Source organism: Nicotiana tabacum, chromosome 1, assembly GCF_000715075.1.
Source record: "Nicotiana tabacum cultivar K326 chromosome 1, ASM71507v2, whole genome shotgun sequence".
NCBI lineage: Eukaryota > Viridiplantae > Streptophyta > Magnoliopsida > Solanales > Solanaceae > Nicotiana > Nicotiana tabacum.
In genome coordinates this window covers 46,203,221-46,215,086 of record NC_134080.1, presented here as the reverse complement: position 1 = coordinate 46,215,086, position 11,866 = coordinate 46,203,221, and the positions used below count along the sequence as shown (strand labels likewise).

Sequence of the window (11,866 nt, the reverse complement as noted above, 5' to 3'; positions counted from 1 at the left end):
AGAAAAAGAAAACAAAGAAAAAAAAATAAGAAAAGAAATTGGAAAAGAAAAAAGGGTTTAATTTGAAATTGGGCTAATTCTTATATCCAAATCGGTCCATACCCAAGCCCAAAACCCAAATATACCCGGTCCAATGCCCCAGCCCCCAAAATGACCCTGTTTAACCCCGCCTTTCATCTCAGCCGTTGGATTCATTTGATCCAACAGCTTGGAACTGGTTACCCAATAACCTTAAAACTATCTGAAACCCCTCTAGACCTTAGAGACCTATTTCATTTCACCCTTATCTCTCTCTGATGCAAACCCTAGCCGCCCCCTCATTCCCCCGCCAGCTCCGCGTCGCTCAGCCGCCCGGAAATCGCCTTACGGCAGCGAAGCTTCACCAAATCACCCCAAATTCACCCTCTACAATCCTTAGTCTCCCCTCTATACCATCCCACCATCAGCTTCCCCAAAAACACCACCCAATTCCGTCGATTTCATATCTGAAATCTGACCCTAAAAACTCTAAATCACCCAAATGGCCCTAAACTCACACCATAGGACCCTCAACCTTCCCTCACCACTACCCTACCCTTGATTCCCCAAAAATTCCCACCAAAATCCTCGAATTTGAAATCTATGAAAAACCAGAAAAACCTAGTTCCATTTGTCCATCCTTTTCGAGTTTTCTTTGGATTGCTTCCGGATTCGATGTGGTTGAAAGACCATGTTGGTCAATCATTCTCAACAAGAACGGTTGGTTAGCATATTTTTTTAGTCGCATCAAAGGACTGTTGAACTGCCAGACTCCTTTTGGTATTTTCCTTAACTCTTTTCCTTGTTTCTTTATTTTGTTAGCTTAATTTATGCATGTGAATAATTATAAGTAATCTAGTTTATTTCTGTACAAATTATTTAGTTCACAGCATGTCTAATTGTTGGAAAATTATTTTTAGTTGTATAGTTTAGTTAATTCAATCACCGTGGAGGTTAATTAGGTTAATTATTAGGTTTCATTACATTACCATATTTGTTTCTTTGTTTGTTACTGTGTTCTGCTATCTGTGTTCGTTTAAATTCAGTTTTTGTTTAGATAAGCATTTTCATTTATTGATTAGTTTAACTTTTAGGTTTAAATTGCATCATCGTGCTTCAGTTGTCATTTCAATTTGAATTTTTGGACCCCTTTTGATTTTGTCCATGATTTGTAAATCACTAGAACTTGTAGGGGCTTAATTAAACTAAAAGGGAAACTTAGGAGGATTTCAGAACTTTAGAAAAACAAATATCTAGGAAAAGGAAGGTTCTAGAAGTATACAGCTGTCCAGAATTATTTAAAAGATGCTGAAAAATGGACAACTGTCCATTATTCTCTGTCAAAAATGATGTACTATCTAAGGAATTTAGGGTAGAATACTCCTTAGATGTTATTTTTGGATATACACTATAAAAAGAAAGTCATTCCCTCATTTTCTCACAGACTCATCAGATTTCAAAAATACACTCTAAAAATTCAGCTGTTGTTTCTATAGAAGCGGACTCTCTTTTCCTCTAATTTTAGCAAAAAACTTAAAGAACTTCTTTGGGATTTTCTGGTTTTCATAAGTCAAAAAATGGATTGAATCCGAAGCTTTCTTTTCTGGGATTTACTGCTGCTGCTCATGCTGTGTTGTTTAAGTTTGGGTTGAGCTCCAAATTTCATTATTTTGATCTGTACTTGGTCTTCTTTCTACTGTTCTTCTTGTTTCTGGCCATTAGGTATGTAGAAACTCACCTGTAGCTTCATGTTGCATTTATGAATGAAATTTGGGACTATCTAGTAGTGTTTTGTGTTTGATTTCCTTACTATGTTCCACTGAATTTGTTCCATAAAAATTTTTGTTCTTTTTATCAGCATTCTCTTATGCTTCTTATGTAAACTAGTGGCCCTTGACTTAGTTAAGTTCATATGTGTTTCTCCTATTTATTTAGTTTTGTTTTTTAAAATAAAAATAAAGAACAATCAGAATACTTTTGCGCTACTGTCTGGTCATCTGAATTAGTGTGGTTATCTTGAGAGTTGTCAAACTATCTCATGTTTAGCATGATTATGTTGTGATTTGGGTCTGTTTTGTCAAAGTTGATATTTCATGTGTAAACTAACGGATTGTAAGCTGGAAAGTGATCAAGATTGTTTAATTCTAAATATGAATGTAGATAGCTATTAACAACAGTTGGAGCATGTGGTGTCAACTGTTAAATTTTGTATAGTTTCAGCCCTGTTTGAACCTTGCAGAATCAATATTAATTCAAAAAGGGTTTCCTTATAAAGTGGTTTTGCTGAAGTATATGGATTTTTGTTGAGTTTGAGAAGGCTTAATGCTGGTTACATGGCTATGTCTTGCTGATCTGACCACCAGTCGGATCAGATTGGTGAATTTAAGTCTAAAAGGTGGATTTGGAGTCATCCATGGAAGGGGTTTAAACACAAGATTGGTTATTCCATTTTCAGTTTAATTAGCCTTATGAACAATCTATGTAAATATTTAAAGATTCATGTCTATTATCCCTCTTGATGATTGTATTATGATTCGCGAGATTTGTAAATATTAGAAATGTAATTCGTTTTTCTTGCCTTAGATCAGTATAAATAGTTCAGCTGTTCATCTTCTTTGTTTCGGCATCTTTTTTCTTTAAATCTGGAAATTTGAATGGATTAAGACAGATTTTTGTTTAGTATTGCATTGTTCCAATTATGACTTAATGCATTGGGCTTCACTGCGAGCCCACTTGCAGACGCGTTTTAGACTCTTTGGAGGCCGATAGCTACTACGTTACAATGATGCTATCATGAGATGAATTCTTATTTTAAACTAAATAACTGGAAGCAGCCCGTTTCTTAATATGATCCAATTGAAATTTTTTTTAGTGTTCAATATTCTGACAGTCCATATAAGTTGGATTCGAGATTCACTTTGTCTAATGTATTTCCATTTCAAAATAACTCTGTAGCTATGGATCTCCTTATGCTTGCCTGCAAACCTTTTTTTTTTTTAAAATGATCATATGAACACCTGTAGTTTGTTTTAGGCACGTAATTAAATTATCACGACTATGGGTACGGTTCCCGTGGCGTAGTTGTGATACCTAATTTCAAATTAGCTTTAAATATGAACATCCATAGTTTGTTTAGTTGAGTAAAACCTTTTGAAATAAATTGAGGCATGCCATCCACAAATGAATTCCATAATCTATGGCCCTCACATTAATACAAAACTAGTATGGAAAAGACTTGGAACATTCATAACTAGTGTAGAAAACACTTTGAACATTCGTAGTTTGTTTTAGGCGCATTTATAATAAAATTACCATAGCTACGGGTACGGTTCCAGTGACGTAGTTGTGATACATAATCTCCAAATTCGGGGGTATATTTATGTGATCCAGCCACAACTTCTAATAACTTTAATAAATTAAACATGTTGTAGATCGTGAGTACGGTTCCCGTGATATGATTCGCAATGTATATCAAACAAACAAGTGTACGACAATCGTAACTTGTTCCAGAATAATTTTATAAAATAATTAAAAGCGGTTTAAAGTTTAAAAATGCACACTAGGTTTAAAACATGTAGTAAATCAGATAACTAGGCCAATTTTAATATTTTAAGCGACCGTGCTCGAACCACAGAATTCGGGAATGTCTAACACCTTCTCCCGGGTTAACTGAATTCCTTATCTAGAATTTCTGGTTTCGCAGACTTTTAAATAAAGTAGATTTTCTTCGATTTGGGATTTAAAATAAACTAGTGACTTGGGACACCAAATAAATATATCCCAAGTGGTGACTCTAAAAATTAAATAAAATAATCTCATTTCGAATAATGTCACTTTAATTGGAAAAACTCTCTTGTATCCCCTCCAGATGGTAAAAAGGAGGTGTAACACACATCATATAAATTTTTTTTTGTATGAAACTACAAAATCTACTCTCCTTTTTCTTTTTGATCTTTACATGCAATGCTTCATAAGCTAAAAATAGAGTAAAATACAACTGTTATATTCATGAATTATGATATGAGGACAAACTTTATGCATATTTGTCAACTTTATGCATATTTGTCCACCATATTTGACCTTCTGAAGGTACCTACTAATAGAATAAGATCATTAAAATTAGAGTGTTAGTAACTAGCTATGCGAAAAATTTTAAAATTTAAACGATCACTGCGATTTTTTTTTTTTTTTTTGCCCAATCACTCGAAATAAATTTGAACAATCGCTATTCATTCAGCCTATGTTAGTAACTCTTCTTATAAGATGCACATCGTATTAATACCCTAATGAGGCGTTTATAACTTTACAACAACTCCTTATTGCAATATGTGGTGGACATGCAACTCCAATAAATTTGACGTTAACCCCCCTCCCCCTACCTCTCCCCCATTCCCCCTTCCTCCCCCCTCGCCATCCCCAGCCACAAAAAAAACAGTATTTGACGCAAGACTCACGATATTGTTTTAGTCTCAACTTTCACATTGTAGTGATTAACTATAGTATGTAGTAAAATGATCAAAGAAAATTATAATTCCATCAACTTCGTATTTTATATTATACCAATAGCAACTTAATTGTCTCATACTATCCAGCAAAAATATAAATCTCGCACAAACTACTATGTAAATACAAAATGATCTTAATAGAATGAACTTCAGACTTCAACAAAAAAATAAAAATAAAATCAAACATGTACATCACAACAGAAGCATTCTTATACAATATATATATCCAAAACAATACGAATTACTTCAACAACTCCAGCGACTCCAAGGAGATATAACTCTTTCATACAGGCATCTGCTATGTAATAACTACTTTTGTATATTCTTAACTTCCTATTTCTCCCCTGTATGTGTGTGTAAGTGTTTGTATGTATGAGACATAACTAAGAAAGATTGTAGTTTTTTCATGTTTCTCCTTTTAGTCATAACTAGTATACGGTACTTGTGCGATGTGCGGATAATATTTATTATTATTACGACCTTTTCCCGGACCCCACACATAGCAGGAGCTTAATGCATCGGGCTGCCTTTTTTTTGTCACGCTAAATTCTACTTGCAATAAATAATAGTCTAAAAAAGTGGGCCAAGAAAGGAAATTTACCTAATTGCTGAAATAGATCTAGAGACGGAAAAGTGGAAGAGTGCTGCGATAGCTTATATCATTGGGAAGTACCAGGTTACAACACTATGAAGAGATACATTAGGATGAATTGGGCAAATGTTGCTGAACATGAATTATATCTACATGTGGAGGGCTACTACATCATTAAGTTTCAAAATGAAGCACATATGAAGGAAATCTATTATTCTGGGTCATACACGATAAACAATAGACCTATCATCCTAAAGCCTTGAATACCAGATTTTGATTTCAATGAGGAGTTTCCTACAGAAATTCCTTGTGGGTTCAATTCCCTAAGCTGCCTATGAACTATTGGGGTCATGATTCGTTAAGTAGAATGGCTAGTGCAATTGGGACTCCTATCTATGCAGATGAGTGTACTGCAAAGAAAACTAGAGTGTCATTTGTGATGATGCTGATAGAAGTAAACATCACTAAAGAGTTGCCTCTAGAGTTAGTGGTTATGGATCCTAATGGCAGGAAATTCACACAGCTAGACAGGTATGACTGGAAACCTGAGTACTACCAGAAATGTCTAGTGATGGGGCACAAATGTGGCATAGAGCAATGGCCAAACAATCAGCAAGAGAAACAACCTATAAGGAGAAGAGAGCCTAAGAAGGTCACAATGGAATGGAGATTCAAAGGCCCATTAAATGGAGGTGACAATCAGACTAATCAACCAGGAGACCAAGCTCAGCAACAGACACAAGACACTCCCCCTCAACAGAGCAATGAAGGTTCACAGGGCAAAGGAAATGTGCAACCAACCGTTGACACTCATGCACAAGAGCAACAGGGCAATTTTCAAACACCTATACAATAACACAAGGATAATTTGGAGGCAACAGTAGATAAAGGCAAAGCTGCAGGTACTATGCTTGAACTGAATCTGGTAAATTTCTCAACACTATCAGCTATAACAGTGAAAAATGCCTTCGAGCCATTACAAAAGGAAAATTGGAATGCTAACACCTTACCACCTGATAAGGGTAGGGGTCACATGACTTGATAATGAAGTGGCTCTTCTGAAACATCAGAGGTGTAAATAAGAAATACAAACAAAAAGAGTTTAAAAAGTATATTAGTAGTCAAAAAATAAAGTTAGCAGCTATAGTTGAAACTAGAGTCAAAGAACATAATGCAAGCAAGGTAATGCTAAAAGTAATCCCAGGGTGGAACTATTTTACAAACTATCAACGTGCTCCAAATGGAAGAGTGTGGCTTATATGGGATCCTCAATGGTACACTGTTACATTGCTAAGAACTGAAGTTCAACTTAAACATTGTTTGGTACAGGATAGGCTGGGTGTGGTGGATTGTGAAGTTACAACTATCTATGGATATAATACTCTAGAATAAAGGAAATAATTGTGGGAAGCTATAAAGGAGCTAGCAGTAAGAATTACCAAGCTATGGCTCTTATGTGGTGATTTCACTGTTATGTTGTATTCTAATGACAGACTTATGGGTAATCCTATTACCTATACAAAAGTTCAGGATTTTGTTGATTATATGACTTCACTATCTCTGAATAAACTATCGTGGATAGGGAAGTATTACACATAGTCAAACGAACAATATGGTGCGGATAGGGTATGCAACAGGCTTGACAGAGCACTTGGTAACTTTGAATGGATGATGCAGTGGGGTCACGTGACTACTGAATATGGCCTGCCATTTATTTCTGATCATAACCCCATGATACTCACCCTACACTTAGCTCCAAAACATAGCAAAGTATCATTTAGATTCTTTAATGTTTGGGATGAGCATGATAGTTTTATTGATATTGTGGAAAGGATTTGGGGACAATCATATGCTACTTACAAGATGAAGAATGTTTGGATGAACGTGAAGGCTCTAAGACCAATATTCAGAGCACTAAATAATGAACAATTTAGAACTATTAGCTTGAAGATTGAGCATGCTAGAGTAGAATTAGAAAACATACAAGGAAAGGTCAATACATCATGTAATGATTCGCTGCTTGAAGAAGAAAGGAGCCTACTACGGAATTTGAAAAAATGGTCTCTCATAGAAGAGAGTGTATTGAAGTAGATGTCAAGAGCAAAATGGATTAGGCTTGGTGATTCAAACATCAAGTATTTTGCAACAGTCATGAAGGAAAGAAGTCAGAAGAAACAACTAAATAAAATTATGTCCCTCGCAGGTGATAAACTTACCCACCCTAACAGCATAAAGCAGGAAGTCATGGAATTTTACAAGTCATTAATAGGATCAGCAACCCATTCTCTCCCTGCTATAAACAGACTGGTTATGAGGAATGGACTAGTAATGTCACAACATCAAAATATTATTCTTTGTGCTAAGGTTACTGGCAAAGAAATCTATGCTGGACTTTGTGTTATTGATAGTGATAAAGCACCAGGAATAGATGGATACAATGCTTATTTCTTTAAGAAGGCATGGGTGGTCATTCAAGGTGAAGTTACTCAAGCTTTCAAAGATTTCTTTACTATTGGGAAATTGTATAAAGCTGTTAACTGTACTACTCTCACACTGGTGCCTAAAATACCCAGTCCAAATACAGTCAAAGATTATCGACCAATTGCTTGGTGTACCATGCTATATAAACTGATACCAAAAGTGCTAGCAGCCAGGATACAACAAGTCACTGCCTCTATCATCTGTGAGGCACATGCTGGTTTCATTCCTGGCAGGAGAATAGTTGATAACATCATACTAGCACATGAGCTAGTAAAGGCATGCACAAGGAAAAATATTTCTGACAGATGTATGATCAAGATTGATCTTCAAAAAGCCTATGACTCAGTAGAGTGGAGTTTTTTGGAGCAAGTTCTGATAGAGCTGGGATTTCCTATGAGATTTGTAGCATGAAAAATGGAGCGTGTTACCACTGTTAACTATACGGTCATGATAAATGGTGAATCCACCCCACCTTTTGATGTTGTTAAAGATTTGAGGCAAGGAGATCCTATCTCCCTCTTCTTGTTTTCCATAGTTATGTAGTATCTCAGTCGAAGTCTCAATAGTCTCAAAGAAGTGAAAAGTTTTAGATTTCATCCAAGATGTGCAAAGCTAAGAATCACACACCTAAGCTATGCAGATGCCTATTATTTGCCAGAGGTGACCTTCCCTCAATCTGTCACGACCTTAAACCCGAACCCGGTCATGATGGCGCCTCTCGGAAAGACAAGGTTAGCCACTTAAACCCAATTCATCTTTTTAAATAGTTAAATAACATAAAAGCGGTCTAAAATATGATATAGCAATACCAAGTAGCGAACAATGTCAATCAAGTGCGGAAGTACAACCCAACACAGCCCTAACCGGGGTGTCACAAGTCACGAGCATCTATAGACCATACACAAGTCTGCTAAATCCTATACTAATACAGATGTTTGATAGATATAGAAATGAAATGATAATAGAGACACGGGGCTGCGGACGCCAATAACTACCTCTTAGTCTCCGAATACCGCCTGGAACTAGAGGAATCAGCACTCAAGAGCGGAACCAACAATGCCTGAATCTGCACACAGCGGTGTAGGGAGTAAAGTGAGTACTCCAACTCAGTGAGTAACAAATATAAATAACAACTGAAGGTAAGAAATCACACAAGGCACAAAGCATTCTATAATAAAGTAGTAAAAATCACTTAAAATCAGTAAAGCCAGTAAAAATCAACTAAAATCCTCTTTCAACCAGTAACAAGTAAATTGACAGATAATTAAGATAAAGTGAACAATAGAAGTTCGCCCCTTGGGCTCAGTATCCACAAATCCGCCCCTCGGGCAATATCTCAGAACAGTACCAACCCCTCGGGCTCAATCTCAGAACAATACCAGCCCCTCGATCTCAATCTCACATCACAATGGGTACTCGTGCTCACTGGGGGTGTACAGACTCCGGGAGGGGCCCCTTACGGCCCAAGCACAATAACAAGCCATCTCGTGGCATCAAATCTAGGCCCTCGACCTCATATCAATCAAGCCACCCCGTGGCGTATATATGTATCGCAGGCCCTCGGCCTCATATCAGTATCGGTGTATCCTTACAACTAGGCACTCGGCCTTACTCAGTCCGAAAATCATCACAAGCCCCTCTGGCATAAGTAAAACAGTATTTCTCAGCCAAAAACATTATTTAAAATATCATTTAAGTCTCAAAACTGGGTAAAAATGGCTGAGTAGTAAAACATCGAAAAATAACATGATTGAGTTCAAGTAGTAAGTCAAAACAGTGAGGAAATGGTAATAAAAATCCCCGAAAAGTTTAAATAATTGGCACGAAGCCCAAATATGGCAATCACCCAAATCATGATGATAGCAAATAAGTTTCAGTCAAATACGCGGTAAAATCATCAATCAGGACAAACCAAGTCACAATCCCCAACAATGCACGACCCGACGCTCGCCATCAAGCATGTGTCTCACCTCAATATAGCACTACGATGTGCAATCCAGGGTTTCAAACCCTCAGAGCATCATTTACAATCGTTACTCACCTCGAACCAGCTAAATCTCTAGCTCGCGACGCCTTTGCCTCTCGAATCAGCCTCCACGTACGTCGAATCTATCCAAAATCAGAACAAATACGTCACAATATGCTAAGGGAACAAAGCCCAAGTGAAAACAATCGAGAAACACATAAAATCCCGAAAGTAGCAAAACCCGGGCCCATTTCTCGAAAATCAGAAATTTTCACATCAATAGATTCTTTATCTCTCCACGAGTTCATACATATCAAAAGTTCTCAAATCCAACCCCAAATGGTCCTCCAAATCCCAAATCAAAAGTCCAATTTCTCAAGCCCTAGTTCTTCAATTTTAGCCCTTTAATTCCTTTAATTTTAGTCTTAATCCATGAAATACTACCATAGAAATGTGTTTTAAGTGCAAAATCCTTACCTTAACGAAGTTCTCTTGAAATCTCCCTTCCAAATCGTCTAAAAGCTCTCAAGCCGAAGTCAAAAATGGTGGAATAACTCAAACTCGCGCAATGAAATAACTTATATATTCTGCCCAGGCCTTTCCGCATCTGCGGTACCGTATCTGCGGTTTACCCTCCACTTCTGCAGAAATCGCTTAAGGGCCAAATTTCACATCTGAGGTCCATAATCCGCATTTGCGACTCCGCAGGTGTGGCCCGTCTACCGCATCTGCGGTTACTGACCAATCCTCTCGAATCCGCTTCTGCGGCTCGCGTTCCGCACGTGCGGTCAAACCGCAGGTGCGAAAACACCAGAAGCAGCAATATCAGCTACTGCAACCAAGTTCCAATTTCTCTGATAACCACCCAAAATGATCCCAAGGCCCCCAGGACCTCAACCAAAAGCACAAACATAACCCGATACCTTATTCAAACTTGTTCCAATCATCAAAATGCCTCAAACAACATCAAATCTACCAAATCACATCGAATTCAAGCCCAAGTTTCAAAAATCTTCTGAACTACGTTTTTGATCAAAAATGCAACCAAACCCCGTCCAAATGACCTAAAATTTTACACACACATACCAAATGACACAACAAAGCTATAGCAACTCTCAGAATTCCATTCCGGCCCTTATATCAAAATCTCACCTATTAACCGGAAATCGCCAAAATATCAACTTTGCCAATTCAAGCCTAAAACTACTCCAACCCTCCAAAACTCATTTCGATCACACGTCTAAGCCATAAATCACCTTCCGAAGCTAACCGAACCATCGGAACTCGTATCCAAGCCCTCTAACACATAACTCAACATCCGATTGACTTTTCCAACTCAAACCCCCCTTGAAAGAGACTAAGTGTCTCAAACCTTAGCAAAATCACTCCGGACTCGATCCGACCAACCCAATACCAAATAACACGGATAATGAAGCATAAAAAAGCAGAAATGAGGGAAACGGAGACGTGATTCATGAGACGACTGGTCGGGTCGTCACATCCTCCCCAACTTAAACAAATGTTCGTCCTCGAACGAGTCAAGAAACATACCTAAAGCCTCAAACGGGTGAGGGTATCTACTCCGCATATCCCGCTCGGTCTCCTAAGTAGCCTCCTCCACAGGCCGACCTCTCCACTGCACTTTCACTGAAGCTATATCCTTTGACCTCAACTTCCAAACCTGACGACCCAAAATAGCTACTAGCTTTACATCATAGGTCAAATCATCAACCAACTGAACCGTGCTGAAATCCAGAACATGAGACGGATCCCTAATATACTTCCAGAGCATAGAAACATGAAATACCGGATGCACACTCGACAAGCTGGGTGGCAAGGCAAGCTCATAAGCCACCTCCCCAATCCTTCGAAGCACCTCAAAAGCCCCAATGAACTGCGAACTCAATTTCCCTTTCTTCCCAAATCTCATAACACCCTTTATGGGCGAAACCTTCAACAGAACCTTCTCGCCAACCATGTAGGACACATCTCGAACTTTTCTATCAGCATAACCCTTTTTCCTCGACTGCGCTGTACGAAGCCTCTCCTGAATCACCTTTACTTTCTCCAAAGCATCCTGCACCAAATCAGTCCCCAATAACCTAGCCTCACCGGGCTCGAACCAACCAACTGGAGATCTACACCGCCTCTCATACTAAGCCTCATATGGAGCCATCTGAATACTCGACCGGTAGCTATTGTTATAAGCAAACTCTATAAGCGGTAAGAACTTATCCCATGACCCTCCAAAATCAATAACATAAGAACGCAACATGTCCTCCAATATCTGAATAGTACGCTAGG

The 11,866-nt window shown here is 38.0% G+C and overlaps 1 long non-coding RNA gene across 1 annotated transcript; it reads left to right on the top strand.

The window, feature by feature from the left end:
• The first annotated feature begins 285 nt into the window (after positions 1-285).
• On the top strand, positions 286-2,632 carry LOC107796433 (uncharacterized). The gene is made up of 2 exons (XR_001650400.2): positions 286-1,740; positions 2,258-2,632. It is a non-coding gene; the product is annotated as an uncharacterized LOC107796433 (long non-coding RNA).
• The last annotated feature ends 9,234 nt before the right edge of the window (positions 2,633-11,866 follow it).